The following is a 19,219-nucleotide window of genomic DNA, read 5'->3' as shown; positions in this document are numbered from 1 at the left end:
TTATCCTATTAGACTACCAGCCCTGTTTTCCTTTGAATTTCAAAGAACCCCAAAGACCAGAAATAGTCCAACATCTGACTAAAAGTGTAAATAAATTTGACTTCAGGGAGAAATGGAAAAATGTTTTTCTTAGAATTATAAATCAAATGCAACGAGAAAGCATACTTGTGATTTCCATCATAAACTTAGATATTTTAAGAATTTGACATCAAGTTTATGAAACTGTATTATGTTTATTTTTCATATTTTATTATAAAATTATGAAAGGACAAACAGTGTTAAATGTTTTATGATAGCACTACAGACTTTGGAAATACCAATAGACACTTTTAAGCTGTTGAAGAAGTGGGACAGTAAAGAATATGATTTGTTTCTGTACCACTAATTAACTGCTTAAAATGCAGATAGGATCAGCTACAAACCTCCATGACATTGTGTCTGGGACTTTTCTTCTTTAGCCTATTCCCTTTTTCCACAGAAAGAAAGACGGAGGAAGGGGTTTCAGGTACAACAGGCAGTTCTGTCTCTGCCGATTTTAGGAAGGGGGACTGGACGAATGAAGAAAAGAGTAGCTTGGGAAATATGGGTAGGTGCCTGCTTCCATAACCTCTCAGTTGTGGGGCGAATGTTCAGCCGAGTGGTTAGGATACTGGTTAAGATGCCTGTGTCTATGAGCTGCTGTTTTGGTGCAGTGGATTAAGCATCAAGTCCCTGGGCTGCTCCACTACTGAGCCAGCTCCCTGCTAATGCACCCGGGAAAGCAGCAGAAGATGGTCCACCTGCTTGGGCCCCTGCCACTCAACGTAGGAGACCTGAATAAAGCTCCTGGCTCCTGGCTTTGGCTTGGCACAGCCTTAGCAGTTGCAGCCTTTGGGGAGTGAGCTAGTGGATGGAGGATCTCTCTGTGCCTTTCCCTGTCTCTCTAAACTCTGCCTTTCAAGTAAAATAAATAAACCTTAAAAAAATATAAAAGATGCCCGTGTTCCACAATGGAGTGACTCTAGCTTCCCACTAATGTGCGCTCTGGGAAGTGGCAGTGAAGGCTCAAGTAATGGGATCCTACACCCAAGTGGGAGACCTGGATTGAATTCTGGGCTCCAGGTTTCAGTCCCAGCCAGTCTTGGCCACTGTGGATATTTGGGGAGTGATTCAACAGATGGAAGCCTTTTTCTCTCCCTCTTTCTCTCAAAAAATTTTTCTCCTTTGCTCTTAAAAATAGAAAGGTGAAGCACTGAATTATAAAGAACTAACGAATCAGGTCAAAAGCTATAGGAATTCACATGAAGTGCTCCTAAGGACCAAAGATTAAAGAAACTGAACATGAAGGAGAATAAATGCAATTGCCTGATGCATATTTAAATAGAAAAATTTACAAGTTTTCTATTGAAGGAGAAAAACCATGAGCTCCTCTTAACAGAAGCACTCAATTGAACATTACTAGGAGGAAAAGGAAAGAAGCCAGTATTTCCCCTGCTTCTCTCGTACTTAAAATTAACCAAGTAGTTTGGTTATGGAGAGGAATTTTATTTTTCTCATGAAGAATTTCAGATAATAAATGTGCAAAGAATTAGAAGTATAAAATTACCACTTTGAAACCTCTAATGAGGGGCCGGCGCCATGGTGCAGTAGGTTAATCCTCCGCCTGTGGCATCAGCAACCCATATGGGCACTGGTTCTAGTCCCAGCTGCCCCTCTTCCAATCCAGCTCTCTGCTGTGGCCTGGGAAAGCGGTAGAAGATGGCCCAAGTGCTTGGGCCCCTGCACCCAGGTGGGAGACCCGGAAGAAGCACCTGGCTTCTGGCTTAGGATCGGCGCAGCGCCAGCCATGGTGGCCATCTGGGGAGTGAACCAACTGTAACTCTACCTCTCAAATAAATAAATAAAATCTTAAAAAAAAAAAAAGAAACCCCTAATGAAAAACTCATACTGGCAATGAGAAGTGAAGCTGTTAGATGAAAAGTTGGTGGGGAACATTTACAACAGAGAGATCAGGGGTTACCTGCTGAGTCCGCTGATCAAGCTCAGCACCACTGAATGTGAGGCCGTGAGATGGCGTGGTTCCCCCAGACCATAGGAAACACCCGCCACCTAGCAAGCATTCCTGCCAGAGTGTAATGAAGCTAGCCAAACGTCTAGAACAATGTCCGCTCGTGGGATCAGGGAACACGTTAAATGAAAGCACAAGGAACCATAAATTCAGAATGAGGGGCAGACCCATAGGGCAACTACCCTAATTGACCTATGTTCTGCAGCAAGCCAAGGTCATTCACTTCACAAATGGTGGAACTAGGCCTTAAATTTAGACTCAAAAGTCCAGCTTTTCCCACTAAAATATGCTGTTTAAAACAGAAACAAGGTGAGACTGAAGGTGATATGTCCCAATTGTGTAATGTGTGTGTGGTTATCTTTGATTTGAGATTATTATTTTTAAGGCACAGTTTATTGATTGTATACCAGTCGTACTAAAAAAACAACTTGGTATAACTCCCTAGTTTGTTACCTTTTTCTTTATATTTTTTGCCGTTCACTTTCTACCCTTTCAACAATCATCCACACCATCAGCCAGTATTTATAGAAATCCTACCATAGTGGTTAAGTTTGACTCTGCAATCAGATGATTTTAACTCAAATTCTGTCCCCATTGCTTCCTGTATGATACTGAGTGAACTACTTTCATCTGTAAAATGGAGATAACATTACCAATCTCATAGGTTTTTGTGAGATTAAATGAGATTGTATCCAGGGGCCAGTGCTGTGGCGTAGTGAGTAAAGCTGCCGCCTGCAGTGCCTGCATCCCATTTGGGTGCCAGTTCGAGTCCTGGCTGCTCCACTTCTGATCCAGCTCTCTGCTATGGCCTAGGAAAGCAGTAGAAGATGGCCCAAGTCCTTGGGCCCCTGCATCCATGTGGGAGACCTGGAAGAAGCACCTGGCTCCTGGCTTCAGATTGGCACAGCTCCAGGTGTTGTGGCCAACTGGGGAGTGAACCAGTGGGTGGAAGATCTCTCTGTCTCTCCTTTTCTCTCTGTATAACTCTGACTTTCAAATAAATACATAAATAAAATTTTTTTAAAAAATGAGATTGTATTCACATAAAATTTTTAGAATTCCCTAATGTGTCGTCTAAAGCCAAGTGATGCTAGGACTGGTACTGAAACAGTATTTTTATACTTTGCGTTTCTGTGTGGGCGCAGACTGATGAGGTCTTTGCTAATTATATACTGAAGTGATCTTCTGTATATAAAGAGAATTGGAAATGAAAAAACAAAACAAAACAAAACAACCTGGTGTTAAAATGGAAACGGCATAGAAAATTAATTATTTTGAAAAAAAAAATTATGTAGGATCTCTGTCTTTAATGTGCTGTACATTGCTATTTAATGCTATAATTAGTAATCCAATGGTAGTTTTTTCACTTGATGTTGCTATATGGGCAAAATGTTGAAATCTTTACCTAGTATATACTAAACTGATCTTCTGTATACAAAGAGAATTGAAAATGAATCTTTACATGAATGGAAGGGGAGGGGGAGCGGGAGGGGGGAGGGTTGCGGGCGGGAGGGAAGTTATGGGAGGGGGGAAACCATTGTAACCCATAAGCTATACTTTGGAAATTTATATTCATTAAATAAAAGTTTAATAAAAAAAAAAAAAAAGAATTGCACCTTTCACAGAATAAGCATGCACAAAATGTTAGTAGTAATGGCAGTCTTTTGTTTTTGTTTTAGCATTGTGCTACACTGAGGATAACAACAAAAATAAAATGTACTCCTTCCCTTGTATGTGTTGTATACGACAATAGATTCTAGGACATTGTTCTAGGAACAAATGACCACCAATGTAAAAATTCCAAAAGCTATTTGACCCTGTATTAATTAATTTCTTAAAAAGGTTAACAATCACACATATAAATAATAGGATGAACTTTGCACCAAAAGCAATGATTGGCAACGGAATTTTCTGAAATGATGGAAATGTTCTATATTTGTACAGTCCAATATGAAAGCTGCTAGCCTTGTGACACAGTCAGGCACTTAATGTGGCTAGCTGACTGAGGAACACATTTTAAATTTTATTTTTAATTAAATAGCTACATGAATCTAGTAGTTATTACTCTGGACAGTGCAACTCTAGAGTATACATAATGACAGGGAAATAGAAGATTTCTTAAATTCTAAGAGGTCTGGCTCTATCCCTAAGTAATATGACCTTGAACAAGTCACTGACCCTTTCAAGTTCAGTGGCTTCATCCATAAGATGAGTACATAGAATAGACCATTACTGTCCCCTACAACAATATTCCTTGTCTGTATATAAGAAAATTATTTGTTATATTACCTCTTCCATGTTCTTTTTCTACTAAAAATATTTACTGATGAGAGTGATAATGTGTGGCTTCTAGACAAATAAACAAAACAGCTTCTTGCAAGCTCTTGTAGGGTTTATACTCCAGAATTTAAAACAAACACATATGCAAAGATTTTTCTCATCTCTGCTTCTTTTTTTTCTTTCCTTCTTTCTTTCTTTCTTTCTTTCTTTCTTTCTTTCTTTCTTTCTTTCTTTCTTTCTTTCTTTCTTTTCTAGTATTTCATTTATTCTTTTAAATTGACTCTGGTTCCTTTGAACGATAGCTAGTTTGGTCTAGTATTTGCCTAACTCCCTCATTAGATTGTGAGTTTGGGGAGGCAAATATTTTGTTTAGAACTGGAATTGAGTAAAAAAAAAAAAAAAGAATAGATTGAGCTTGTGTGTGGCTTACCCAATTATACATTAAACAGGACTCTCTCCCCAAGGACATTCCGAAAACCCACAAAACTAACCATGCATTTGAAACATCATTTTATTTTTCTAATTCATCCTCCTTGCTGAAAATCTTTAGGAAATGTAAGTAGATTAAAAGACAAAAAAATTTAACCTCTTTAAAACCATTCTGTACATTTAAATTTGGATGACTCTATTTTGATAGTTTGTAAAGCCAAAAAATATTTTAGATACTGAAATAAAAACCTAGCCCTAGTAATTTAATGCTAAAATGGACCACTTTTAGCAATATACCTACAGAAAAGCAACATATTAATCTGCTATAGAAATAATTACTGTAATATGCCACCCAATTTCATAATAATTATTAAAAGTTATAACTACAAAATAAAGTATAGTGCTACTTTTCCTTTGTAACAAAGAGTTAGTTATATATTACTACTAGAAATCTTTACTTTCTTCCCTAAAATGCCAGAAATTCTTCTGTAAAATAAACACATCTTGTCAAGACTCTTTGGAACTAGTGTAATTACCACAGGCAATCCCTGTGTAAGATCAAAGAAGCAAAACAATAATAGGCAACGTGTGACCTCGACCATGTCACCAGAGACCAATTTTTCAACAGGGAGAAGAGTCAATAATCCAGAACAGAAAACATTAAATAACAAGAAATGCTTCCAAAGTGTGGCTTACCACATCCATCAAGGCTGCCACACTCAGTTCAGAGCCTCTGTGGTTTCAGAGAACTTCTGGGGATTTATCACAACAATCATTGAAATCTACATAAAACACCAGAGGCAAAAACCAATTTTCCAAACAGAACAGAATTTCAAAAGAAACTAACATAATAATCTTCCAAATTTCATCTGATACATTAAACAGTGGGAAGGCCATAGAAAACTAATTTTATTGTATACACTCATCTAATTTATTTACTTCTCTCCATTTAATTTTCCTAATAAGTCATTTGAAAATAGGCTATGAACGCCTACCAGATAACATAATTCATAACAACATATTAAAGATTCTTCAGGGTTTTTTTTTTTTTGGGGGGGGGGGTGGGAGTTTGTTTATGGTAACTATGGGTGACTAAATCCAGAAACAGAGTTTCCTTTGTAACACATTTATATGACTAAACACCTTAAGGGTTCAAAGAGAGGTAAAGAAATCCCCACTCACAATCATGATAGTAAAATGGATATATACCTAAATTGACTTTTTAAAAAAACATTGCAAGTCAAATTATACATTGGAATCATCAAATTTTGTTTGTTTTTCTTAGATACTCCTACCAAATGGTCAGCTCCTTTCAAAATCAGATGGGAATTTGGGGCTGAACAAATGTATCTGAATACATTCTGAAGTTATTTAGAGAATAGTGAAAGACAGACTTAGCTTAAATGAACAAGCACTGTATAGCCAAAGCAACTGTGAGCATTCTGGTCCTACACAAACTTGTTAACGCCTGCTCCCTTCATCTTTCCACTGTGTCATCTGCCCCTGTCTTTCCATGTTCTTATCTTATTAACATTGCTAATTGTATTTGTCAGTTTTGCCACAATTTCAATGCTACTTAAACAGCTGTGGGTTTTCTCTAGGCAATTATCAGTCAGTTCACTTAGGTTTCTAAATTAGTTGTTGAAAGGTGCTTTAACCTTGAGAAGATCGAGTACTTTGCATGCTAAGCCTTATATTTATGTATATGTTCCTTTAACATAAGTAAATTATTAAAAATGACCTTTAAATTGCACACAATTAATAAATGCATTAAGTATAATTGTGATGCTTAACATACATTAGAAGGAAAATGCCTAACAAAGTGTATTATACATTCCCCCTCATTTAATTTTTTCCTTCTCATCAGAGTATTATAATACATGCTTTCTTTCTAGATAAAGAGGGGTGCTCAAAAAGTTCATGGAAATGTGTATTCTGAAAAAAATTCTGCATGGATTTAAAAAATTTTTGCACTGAAATAAAATTTTCTTTTAATGCCATTTCCCATGATTTTTTCAAAGTGCCGTTATATGTATATGTACATATATATAATTACAAATTGAAATATCAAAATCCTGCTAAATTCCTCTAACAGTCCCCTTTCACTACCTATCTGCCAAGTGGCGAACAGCTTTCACAGGTATCCACAATCACACAACTTAAGTGGTCTCTTGAGGTCATGGGCTGTGGGAAGAAGCACCAGGCAGGTTCTTCCCTCCTCCATTTCTCTTCAAAGAGAAATTCCTTATTCTATTGCTTTTCTTATTCACTATTCTTGACTCTGACATTGGTTTCCTTCTTACTCCTACAAGTGGTACAAGAAATGCATTCAGGAAGAAACACCAGGTCTAAGATTATTCATCAACTGATACCCCTATCAACTATCAACTCGGAAACAAAAGAAACATTACACATCATGTGCCATTTGTTACCTTGCTAAGTTAAAATAAACTCAAAGATGACTTTTTAGTGTTAGTAAGTTGAAGTATTTTAAAAGATTTACTAATAATATCCTGCTTGTGGGGCCAAAGCTTGTAGAATTTTAAAATTCCTGTCAGTTCAGTGCTTACCCTTCCCTCTCTCTACCCTCTTCTACTTGGAGCTCTCATTAAAGATAAAGGTAATATTTCAACAGTGCAGAATTCTTCAATGAGAAAAAAAATTAAAATTATAAATATTTTGGAAATCAAAATACACTTCAAACCCCAACTGTTCTATCAGGCCTGTACTCTTACAGTAGTGATCAACGATTGGTGAGGATTCTCCTTCCACGAGACAAAGGCAAGCGTTCCTTAGATAAATCAGGAGTTTTTACCATGAGACTCATAAAACCTTTTCACAACACAGATTTTCAAGGGAATCCTTTAAGGTTTTAGGAGGCTGCTCCTTTTACTAAGTAACAAAATACACCCCATGGTGTCCCACTGACCCCACTCAGCTGTCCTTTGACCTCTTCAATTGTTGAAGCCTAACTCCACTCCAAGGCCCACAGAATTTGCCTCCCATATCAAAAAGGCTAATGTTGCTTCCTCCTAGCACCTGGTGAAACAAAATGCAACAGTCCTCTCTCTTTCTTCTGCCTCCTCTGCTCCCTCTCTGGCCATTTTCCAGATGTTCCAGGCCCAAATGTTAAGCCAATACTGGGCTTCAGTATCTGCGTGGTCACCATGAAGGAACAAACAAGGACCAGGCTGAAGTGGCAATGACCCTCTTGTTCTTTTTGGCCTCAAAAGGATACAGCAGGTCATAAAAGAGGAAAAGATCTTTGGCCTCCCTTGGAAATGCCAGGCTATTTAAGCACATTGTAACTTCCAAAAGGGGAGAGACAGTCTTGGGTTATGCCCCCTCTCTGATAGACAAGAGTTACTGAAAACAGTAGCCCTAAATCCTCAATTCTAAGCAAACTTGTTTTCTTCCACATATGAGAAAGAAAAAAAAAAAAAAGGTGCTATCACCTTTTACATTTTCTAAAACAAATGCCAAAAATAGAAAAAGTTTTTATAACTTTTTTAAAACACCATCTCAAGATGGTGTTATATGACAACTTTTGAACAGATGTCACTAGAGTTGGTTTAGGTTTTTCTGCAGAAGCTGATAATTTAGAAGTCTTTCCCATTAGATAGTTTGAAAGGTAAAAATCACAATCAACAAAGAGGAAGAAAAACTGAATTCTTATTTTCTTAATTTTAGGTACATAGAAAATACAGAGGCTACCATAGGGGGAAAAACTCACTGTTGAGTAGGTTTGTTGAGGGGGGGATAGAAAAGATGAGGGAGAAGAGGAAGGGGTAGGAGAATTCATAGAAAATATCTGCTTAATCAGTTTAAGGATGAACTATAGTAGCTTTATTGACATTGTAAATATAACTTCTTCAAACAAATTTGATCTTGAAAAATTTTAGAAGTGGGCATATAGCAGTGTACAATACCTTGGTTTATTTATTAACATTTTTGAATCATGCTCATGGTTAAGTTGGGCAGTCAACACTTCAGGAAGCCTGCTGCCTAGATTTTAATTGTTTAAAGATTTTCTGTACCTGTGAAAAAACAAGAAATAAAAAATAAGAAATATAAGTTAATTCTCAGGTACATCATATTCTGAAATATAATAATTAAATATTTATAATTCTACAAAAATCATAATTAGAAATAAATGACCAAAGTCTTACTACACAATTCCATATACATCACAACTGAAAAATTTATAGGTATTCTTCCTTCCAAAATACTCCAAAAATAATCAATCCTAATTATATATACCCCCAAAATAACTTATGCTGTTCTTAAGATATACCCCTACCAAATGTAAGCAGAATAAATCTGTCAAGCCTACATTTTTGACAGGTGTTAATAATGTTAAAACCCCACAAACTATCTTTATTTTTAGGAATTGAGTTACTGAAAGGTAATTTACCTAATGAGTTTAAGAGTTTTATAATTCATGTTACTTACCAAAATCTATCTACTCAGAGAAATATAAAAATGTAAAACATAATATTAATTTAAACTATTTTTCTACTTTTTGAAATTAATGCTTTAATAATTTCCAAGAAAGTCTGCAAAAAAAAAAGTTTCTTATTCATTTGTATAGTGTCTTCCAAGAAGATATTAAACTAAATAATAATAATTGCATATAATTATAGTATCCATATTATTCTCTCTTCTACATAGGTATGGTTAACAGAAACCTTTACATGGAATAATGGGAAATATAGTTGTAAAGCATAAAGGGAAATAAAAACTGTCAAGGATTTTTATGCAAAATTTGGAAGTGTTCCTAGTTTTTTGTTACTGGGTCTAAATAGAAAACAAAAGAGGATTTTACAATGTAGTGATTTTGATCTGAATATTTAAGGTACTAAAATATTTGAAGTAATATTAACTTATGTTTTCTTTAAATATTGTTTTCATTTTACTTTCTTTTTTACCAACTTGGTTAAAAGAGAAAAAAAAATTAGATTTTAGAATAAAAAATTTACCTTACCTCTCACAGTCAGAAGAATGTCTTCAAGGCAAAAAAAATCATTAAAAATGCAACAGCCAGATTTTCAAACTCACATATTAGCCCTCGCCCCCATACACACAAACAGACATCTTTTTCTAAGTCAGGAGTCTTGCTACCTACATCCAAACCCAGGATTACCCCAGATGGTCAACAAGGTCAAACTGCATTACTGCCAATGAAACTATATGACTCCACAAGGACCTTAATGATTTTGAAAAAGGGCAGTAATCCAATTCCAATAGCTTCAGAGTCTAAAATTGCTAATTTTTGGCCACGTGCTGCACACTTCACCTGCTAGTAATGACATTTTTGTATTTTCTTCTAATTACACTCAAAGCTAAGACCTTTGGCCCTGGGCCACAGACCTCTATTCAGGCTGCACACATTCTCTTAAACGACCTGATCCTTTGTTGTCACTCTTACTCTTTCATCCATTATTTACACCCATAGAGAAGGAAGATACTCTACCATTTGTGTAGTTTAAAGCTTCTAATCATCTTAATTTCTTTGCCTTCCAACCTGTGGGTCTTTCTCATTGATGAATGCCAAAAAGTTTGACAAAATCATTTTTTTCCCAATCACATGCCCCCCCCCCCCCCCGCCCCCAATTCTCCTTTCTTGGTCCTTAGCCAACCTCCTTCCTGTTTCTTGTGTTACACTGTAGGTACTTTGTATCAGCCAAGATCAGAAAATTTTGACCTATGACAACAAAATGAACACAAATCTAAATATAATACAAATCTCCAACTTGTTCTGACAGATCAGTAACAAGTATTTTCCTTTTTTTGATCAAAGAGTCCCTTAAATGAAGTTGGAAGTTACTTAAAATAACTTAAAATCTACCCCCAGCCACCCTAAAGCATGAGCAAAGAATTTTCAGGATTCTCTTGCAAAAAAGCCAAAAAGTATTCAGTAAATATTAGAGATGTTACTGACACAACCAAAACTTTTCCAATACTGTAAAAATCTATAATTGCCCAGCTGATTGTAGAAAAGAAAAATTAGAGAAAATAAAATAGAAAAATGTAAAGGTTAGATTTTAAATTTAATCTTTAAAACACTAATTTTCTAAGCAGCAAAATGCTAATCTAAAACATTCTATATCATTAGCCTTATTTCCTGAAACTTTTCTCAGATATAATTTTGCTAACATCTAAACACATTTTGCAAATCCAAAGCACAGAGTTGTTTACCATGATGCAAATGTCTCCCTCAGATCAGGATAGCCACCAAAGGAGTCTGATTTCCAGGACGTTTATAAAATGACATCTGATCCATCTTTGTTCTTGCTTCCTCTATTGCTCAGCTTACTCTTGATTTCTAACAGTGTTTCCTCATTGTCTGTCCCCTCTGCAGACCCTGCAACCCCTTGTCTTTTCTTATTTTCACCATTTGCTTCAACCAGCAGTTCACTGGAGACCCATCCATCTTGTAATGCCTAAAGTGACAGATGCTCTCAGGAACGACCACACTGCTGAGTGAACAAAAGATAACATCACCTCCAGGAACTCCAGAGAGAAATACAACTGCAACCTTAAGACAGGGGCTGACTTGACAGACATTGGACCATAAACCTCTTCTAAGTGAAAAAGAAAACAATTGCCACACACACAAAAAAAATCTGACACAATCAAAGGCAGAAAAGAGTGATTATTTGTGGATTGCCTTTTCACTCTGTAACTCACTTTCCCCCCTCCCCATGCTTTTATATTGGGGCAATTCACTCGCCAAGAGGCAAGAGAGGTTCTTGGGAAAAAAGCCTTTCTCAAGTTATCTTCCCTTATTCAACAATATTCAAAGTGAAATTCATTCACATGTGTGTTTCAGGAAATGTAAGGCTACCAGGCAACAATCGCAAGCCTGACCTTTCTTGTTTGCATAAAGCAATACCTCAACTCGGAAATGCTGACTCAGTTCCACTGCTGTGAAAGGCGCATGCATGCTTTGCAAATTAAAAACACATTAGAAATTAAAAAGCAACGTGACACAATGTCAACAGTATGTGTAGCTCATAAAAAAAAGCTCACCATTCATTCATCAGACAATCTCCAACTTGGGTTAAAGAGACAGTTAACAAGAGGATTCTGGGAAGGGCTGCAGATCTCCTGTCTAACAAAGGAAAGGCCTTATTAACATCTCCCAGCAACAAACTAATGACAGGGAAGTTCTGCCTGATGTCATCCAGGATTTTGGGCTTTTGTTGTTGTTGCTAAAGCATCTTATTTAAAATCATCATACAGTGATAAGAAATAAACATGCCTCTCCCATTCAATAAATACAGTAAAAGGAAAATTTTTAAGAATATATAAAAACAAAAACCAACCCAGAGGTCAATTAAGAACATCGTGTGATCAATGTCAATTATGGAGATTAACAACCCATTTTCATAGTAGGCATCAAGCAATACAGAGAAAAGCCTTTTGCAGCTGGATAAATTGTCATTCTCTAAAAGGGCAAAAGGTAGAAATGTTTACGCAACATCCAAAGAGCCAAAACACTCAAGAAAAGTTCCATCAACAATATTTCCAAGAAAAATGTAAGCAATTAAAATAGCATTTCATTGGTAAAAACATTAATTAAACCATTTTACACACAAAGCCTTTAAATCATGCTACAATCATTTTTCTTTAGATTCTATAATGACTTTTCTCATTTCCATAAAGACATACATTTGAAAACATTTTTATATCTTGAATTAGAATTATTTGGGCAGAGGAGGTTAAAATTTTTTTTCAATTTGATACATCAACATAGTCCTATTTAAACATTTTTATGTCTTCCTTATTTCCTCAAACATTTCAGTGTAACTCTATAAAAAACATACTGTAATATTTCACAGCCTAGCACTTTGTGTTTAGTCTTTTTAAGGCTAACAAAAATTCATACAAAACAATTAAATGAATATGTATAATTATATATCACAATGAGACATGATTAAATAATTATAAAATGCTTATTTTTAAAACAAAAGACTTATTCTAATATGGACGTGATCTTTAACTAGAAGACTTTGTTTAAAACACGTTGGTCTAAGCAATATTGCAAAAAGTACTGATTCCAAAGTACCACATCCTTCAACACTCTCAAACTTTGGTATCTATACTCAAAGAGAGATGTGACCTTGAAATGACAGCTCCACTTCAGAAAGCTCAAAAAAAGACCCAATTAAATTATCTACTTTTTAAACACAATGGGATCAATATGCATGCAGGAAAAGTACACCCTTGTGGAAAGTTCTTATTGCCTGATTGATCAAAAACAAAACAAAACTTTTCTTTTTTAAGGGCCCCTTCCAGATCACAGTCAGTGCCAGAATCCACACAGGGAAAAAATCCATCAAAATGAAACCCTAAAAGGGTTTACCCTTCACCATCCTATTTGCACTTCAAAACCCTGTTAGTCCTTCAGTTAAACCCCAGGGCTGAACCATTTCAATAAGAAGAGAGGTGACCAGTGGTGATTTATCTCCCATTTGGCTTCTGGACAGAGCTGTAATGTCTAGGAAGCTTCCCTTCCCTGATTCAAACCCTCCCCCAAGTCTCCACTTTCATTTGTGCAGCCTTGGATCTGCAGTACCTTTCAAATAACTCACAGGCCCCTTCCAATCAGATGCAAGAACAATCTGTAACTCAAGATTTGGGTACATTTTCTTGGCAATGATTTCACAAAAAGGAATGCTGCTGAGTAATCAGAACATTGCAAATACCAGGTTAAACTGCAGGTTCTCTTTGCAGTAATTTAGGAAGAATCTTCCTCAACTGTGGAGTCTCCTCATGTATGTTCACTGTAGTCAGAACTTCTTTCCCATTTATACTTTGATATCCTTTGTTTTGGGCCACATTAGCCAACTCTGCAGTTTGATGTTCATCTAAGTTTAAATCCTTGCACTGTAAAACATTTTAACAAATCCAAAAACGTGGAAATTTCACAGGTCACAGACTCCTGGGTCAAAAAGACCTAAAAACAGATATCAGACCACTGTGACTCGACTGATCTTTTTTCCACCCCTGCTAGCAAATATGTACTATTTGCCATCAAACATAATTTTTTTCTCATAAAATAAACACTAATGTCAACAACAGTTATCTAAATTGAAAAATGGGTCCCAAAAGTCACCAAAAGTATAACACAGTGAAGTTATTCCTCAAAAATGTTGGATTTTTTGCCACAAGGCATGACTTGTCTATTTCATATTTAAGTTCACTTGCTTCTTTGATTAGAAAGAGAAAACAAAGTATATACATTCTTTTCCCTACCTTCTCATTTTTCTGTTTTATTTAAATGAGAGGATTTTGTTTTTCTAATTACTTGATAAATTCCATCTGAATCCCACGTTAAAAATTTGCAAATTTGCAAATGATCCCACTGTAGTGATTGCAATTTTTCAAGTTGAAAATTTCCATGCTATCTCACTTCCTTCATAACTTAGAGGATCCATATGCAAAGATAAATGTATTTCATTTACACCTGATAAAAGTTACTAAAAATTTAAAAATAGGAAAGTAAATACATGAGTGATAGTTAAAAAACACAAAAATACAAATTTTTTGTCAAATGAAAGGAAAAAACTATGTTTTGGGAGACATTTATCAATGAAAGTTACATTTCTTCCATTAAAAATTCACCACAAACATATCTATTAATACTTTATTAGTAATTACTTTTTGTTTTCACAATTTCTAGAGACAAACCACCCTACTTACAAATGATTTTATTGCATGCTACCAGATTAATGAATCTCAGATTTAAGCAAGGGTACTTGAAAACGTTCATACAAAATGTTACTAAAAGATAAGATTATTTTAGTGCAAAAACATTTGAAATCCATGCATATGAGCCTTCAAAAAGTTCATAGACAATGCATATTATGAAAAAACTATGCAAGGGATTTCAAATGACAAAAATATTCAAACTGTATGTATAATCCAGGAAAGATACTCACCTGAAACCCAAGGGAATTAAGTTTTGTATCACTGAAGCAGAACCTTGTTATTAATAATAATTTTCAGGAAAACAAATTTCTTAAGCTACTAAATAACATAAAAAGAATAAAAGTTTTCCTTAGGGATCAACAGGAGTCATTGATCCACCACAGAGGAAATATTCAATCTTCATTAAATATTTATCCAGTGCAATAGATGGTTAGGTGCTATTTAGACCTCAAAGAAGAAACCGTTCCTGTCTGGTAGGAATCCTGTCCTGGGAGAATGGAATGGAGGAGATGAGAGGCAGTGCCTCAAGTCTTGACACTAAAAAATACTTCAAAATGAGAATGTTAAAAACTAGAGATGTGCTATAAACTGTACATTACTACCTTGAAATCTAATACCAAAAGAAAGTGATACTTAAGGGAGTATTAGTTTTAACAAAGTTTGGGCATGCAAATTGATTTCCTATCAATGTAGCACAAAAAAATTTGTATGTTCAAGACGTAAAGCTCCCAACTGAGCCACTTTACCAAGTTAGGGCCGAGTCACCTAACTTCAAATGGTGGGAAGTGGTAAAAATAATACATTTCTAGATTGAAAGCACTATGATGATCTCTCTTTGCAGATGACATGCTCTTATATGTTGAAAACCCTAAGACTTCAGCAACTATTAGAACAAAGGAATTCAGTAAAGCTGATATGAAGAATATACAATCAACATACAAAAATCCATAGCATTTCTGTACTCTAATAATAAGCTAAAATGAAGAAAACAATTCCATTTACAATAGCTACAAAAGAAAATAAGACACTTAGGAAGCAATTTAACCAAGGTGGTGAAAGATCGGTATATTGGAAACTATAAAATATTGATGAAAGAAATTGAAGACACAAATAAATAAAAGATATGTTGTATTCATAGATTGGAAGAATTAATATTGTTAAAATACCCACTCAAGGCAACCCAGAGATTCAGTGTAATTCCTAATAAAATTCCAATGGCATTTTCCACAGAAACAGAATAAACAATCTTAAAATTTGTTTGCAAACACAAAAGACCCTAATAAGCCAAGCAATCTTCAGGGGGAAAGAAAAAGCTAGAGGCATTACACCACCTGATTTCCCAAACCTGCAATAATCAGAACATCATGGTGCTGGCATAAAAGGACACACTGACATAAAAATAGATCAGTGAAACAGAATAAATAGCTCATAAATGAATCCATGTGTTTATGATCAATTGATTTTCTACCAAGATGCCAATAACACATAATGGGGAAAAGGCAGCCTCGTCAATAAATTGTGTTGGAAAAATTGAATATCCACATGCAGAAAGATGAAATTAGATCATTATCTCAACAATATAGAAAAATCAAAATGGGTTAAAGACGTAAATGTAAGATCTGGGACTGTAACACAACTGGAAAAAAATGTAGGGGAAAAGCTCCATGACATTAGTCTAAGCAATGATTTTTGGGGCTGTAACTCTAAAATAACAGGCAACAAAAGTAAAAATAGACAATGAGAATACATCATATTAAAAAGCAAAGGATAGGAAACAAACATAGTGAAGAGAGAACTCACAGAATGGAAAAAAGAATTTGCAAACCATACATTTAAAAGGGGTTAAAATTCAAAATACATAAGGAACTCTAAGGTAAGAAAAACAGGTTAAAAAATGAACAAAAGACTTGAATAGGCATTTCTCAAAAGAAGACATGCAAGTGGGCAAAAGATATATGAAAAAATGCTCAACATCACTAATCATCAGGGAAATGCAAACATAAACCACAATGAGATACCACCTTATACCTGTTATAATGGCTATTATGAAGTAGATGAAATATAATTGTTGGAGAGGGTGCGGAGGAAAGAGAACTTCTGCACACTATTGGTGGAAATGTAAACTAGTACAGCCATTACAGAAATAAGTAAGGAGGCTTATCAAAAAATTAGAATGTAGATCTATCATATGATTGAACAATCCTCCTACTGGGTATACAGTAATTCCTCTTATCTACAGTTGTGCTTTGCACAGTTTCAGTTAACCTTTGGTCAATCACATTCCAAAAATATTAAATGGAAAATTCTAGAAATAGTAATTTTAAAATTACTTTTATTAGAGTGCATTATGATTTTTCTATTTTATTATTTTTGTTTATCTTGTTGTACCTAATTTATAAATTAAATTTTATTGTTGGTATGTGTGTATAGGAAAAACCATGTATAAATCATGTAGTTAACCACGTATAAAATCCATACATTTAATTCATACATTTAATTTAAAATAAACGTAAAAACCATGTATAAATCATGTATAGGAAAAACCTAAGTATAAATCATATTTTGAATTTTCATCTTATCCCTGGCTAGTGATGTACATGTCAAATCATGCTGGGTAGAAGTAGTGAGATGCAGCCACTATCACCATGTTATTGTGAGGATAAACTACTGACACTCTACAGTGTACTATGTTGTGAAGCTATGGTGTTTAGTAATTTAGGGATATTAAACGCTTTTTCAACTTAACAGTGGGTTTATGTGGAAAAATCCCATGGAAAGTCAAGAGCACTGAACAAGGTTCAGTTCTACTATTGATGGTTTCAGGTATCTATCCATTTGGGGTCTTGGAAAATATCCCATGTCGACAAAGGGACTACTGTATGTCCCAAGGAAATGAAAGCAGTGTCTCAGAGATGTACCTCCATGTTCACAGTGACATTATTTACCATAGCCAAGATATGGAACCATTCTATGTTTCCATCAACCATTGAATGGACAAAGAAAATGTGGCATATATACACAATGAAATTACTATTTAGCATTTAAAAAGAAAGAAATAGTATCATTTTAGGTACCACTGATGAACTTGTGAGGACATTCTATTAAATGAAACAAGCCTGGAACAGAAAAAAAATATTGCATGATCCCCCTTACATGTGGAATCTGAAAGAGTCAAACTCACAAAAGCTGAAAGTAGAACAGTGTTTTCCAGGGGTTGGGCTGAGGAGGGGCATGGCTGGGGAGAAGTTGGCCAAAGGATACAAAATTTCAGTTAAGAGGAATAAGTTCAAAGGATTGATTGTATAACATAATGGCTGTATTTAATTACAATGTATTGTATAATTGAAAATTGCTAAGTATGGACATTTTAAGGGTTCTCACTATTAAAAAAATTAAGTGAGGTAACAGATATGTCAATTATCTTGAATTTTCCAATTCACAATGTACACATATTTCAAAACATCATGTTACCACATATATATATATAATACATATATAGCTTTTATATATGTATATATCTTTAAAGATCTATTAATTTATTATTTGAAAGTCAGAGTTACACAGAGAGAGAAGGAGAGGCAGAGAGAGAGAGGTCTTCCATCTGCTAGTTCACTCCCCAATTGGCCGCAACAGCCGTGCTGATCCAAAGCCAGGAGCCAAGAGCTTCTTCCAGGTCTCCCACATGGGTGCAGGGACCCAAGGACTTGGGCCATTCTCTGCTGCTTTCCCAGGCCACAGCAGAGAGCTGGATCAGAAGTGGAGCAGCCATGACTTGAACTGGCGCCAATCTGGGATGCTGGCACTGAAGGTGGTGGCAGCTTTACCTTCTACACCACAGAGCTGGCCCCAAGCTTTTATTTATCAATAAAAATAGAAAAAGAGAAAACACTATGGAAATAATGGGAGTTGATAAGAGATCCCATTCACAAAATCAACCAGGAAAATAATCCCTGGGAATTATCTTAATGATGGACATGTGATAATAACTTTTTAAGCTATTCATATATTTATTTGAGAGGCAGAGAGAGAGCACGAGCAAGAGTGAGAGAAAGAGAGAGGGAGAGATGGGCCGGCGCCGCGGCTCAATAGACTAATCCTCCACCTTGTGGCGCTGGCACACCGGGTTCTAGTCCCGGTTGGGGCACCGATCCTGTCCCGGTTGCCCCTCTTCCAGGCCAGCTCTCTGCTGCGGCCAGGGAGTGCAGTGGAGGATGGCCCAAGTGCTTGGGCCCTGCACCCCATGGGAGATCAGGATAAGCACCTGGCTCCTGCCATTGGATCAGCGCGCTGTGCCGGCCGCAGCGCGCCAACCGCGGCGGCCATTGGAGGGTGAACCAACGGCAAAAAGGAAGACCTTTCTCTCTGTCTCTCTCTCTACTGTCCACTCTGCCTGTCAAAAATTAAAAAAAAAAAAAAAAAGAGAGAGAGAGAGAGAGGGAGAGACGAGGCAGAAGGAGACAAAAGAGTGCTCCCAGGTTCTGGGAGACAAATGCCAAAGCCAGGACCTGGGAACTCAATCCAGGCCTCCCCTGTGGGTCTCAGAGACCCAACTTTTTGATCCATCACTGCTGTCTCCCAGGGAGTGTATTAGCAGGAAGCTGGAGTTGGGAGCAGAGCTGGGACTTGAACCTAGGCACTTTGATACGGGATGCAGGCATCCCAACCAACAGCTTAACTAGTAACCTAAATGCCCACTCCATAAAATTTGTTAAAACTAAACCTTATTAGATGACTTAAGAGCAAATT

General features: G+C 36.0%; 1 protein-coding gene across 1 annotated transcript in view; it reads right to left on the bottom strand.

Annotated features, from left to right (window-relative positions):
* GREB1L (GREB1 like retinoic acid receptor coactivator) overlaps window positions 1–19,219 on the bottom strand; it is a 278,077-nt gene that overhangs the window by 128,612 nt on the left and 130,246 nt on the right. The window contains exon 3 of the mRNA XM_062201447.1: window positions 8,686–8,793. The gene's annotated coding sequence lies outside the window, so the exon portion shown is untranslated. The remainder of the gene's footprint in view (window positions 1–8,685; window positions 8,794–19,219) is intronic.

This window comes from Lepus europaeus, chromosome 9 (genome assembly GCF_033115175.1).
Source record: "Lepus europaeus isolate LE1 chromosome 9, mLepTim1.pri, whole genome shotgun sequence".
Lineage (NCBI taxonomy): Eukaryota > Metazoa > Chordata > Mammalia > Lagomorpha > Leporidae > Lepus > Lepus europaeus.
Note: the sequence above shows the minus strand (reverse complement) of the source record. Positions and strands in the feature narration are given on the sequence as shown.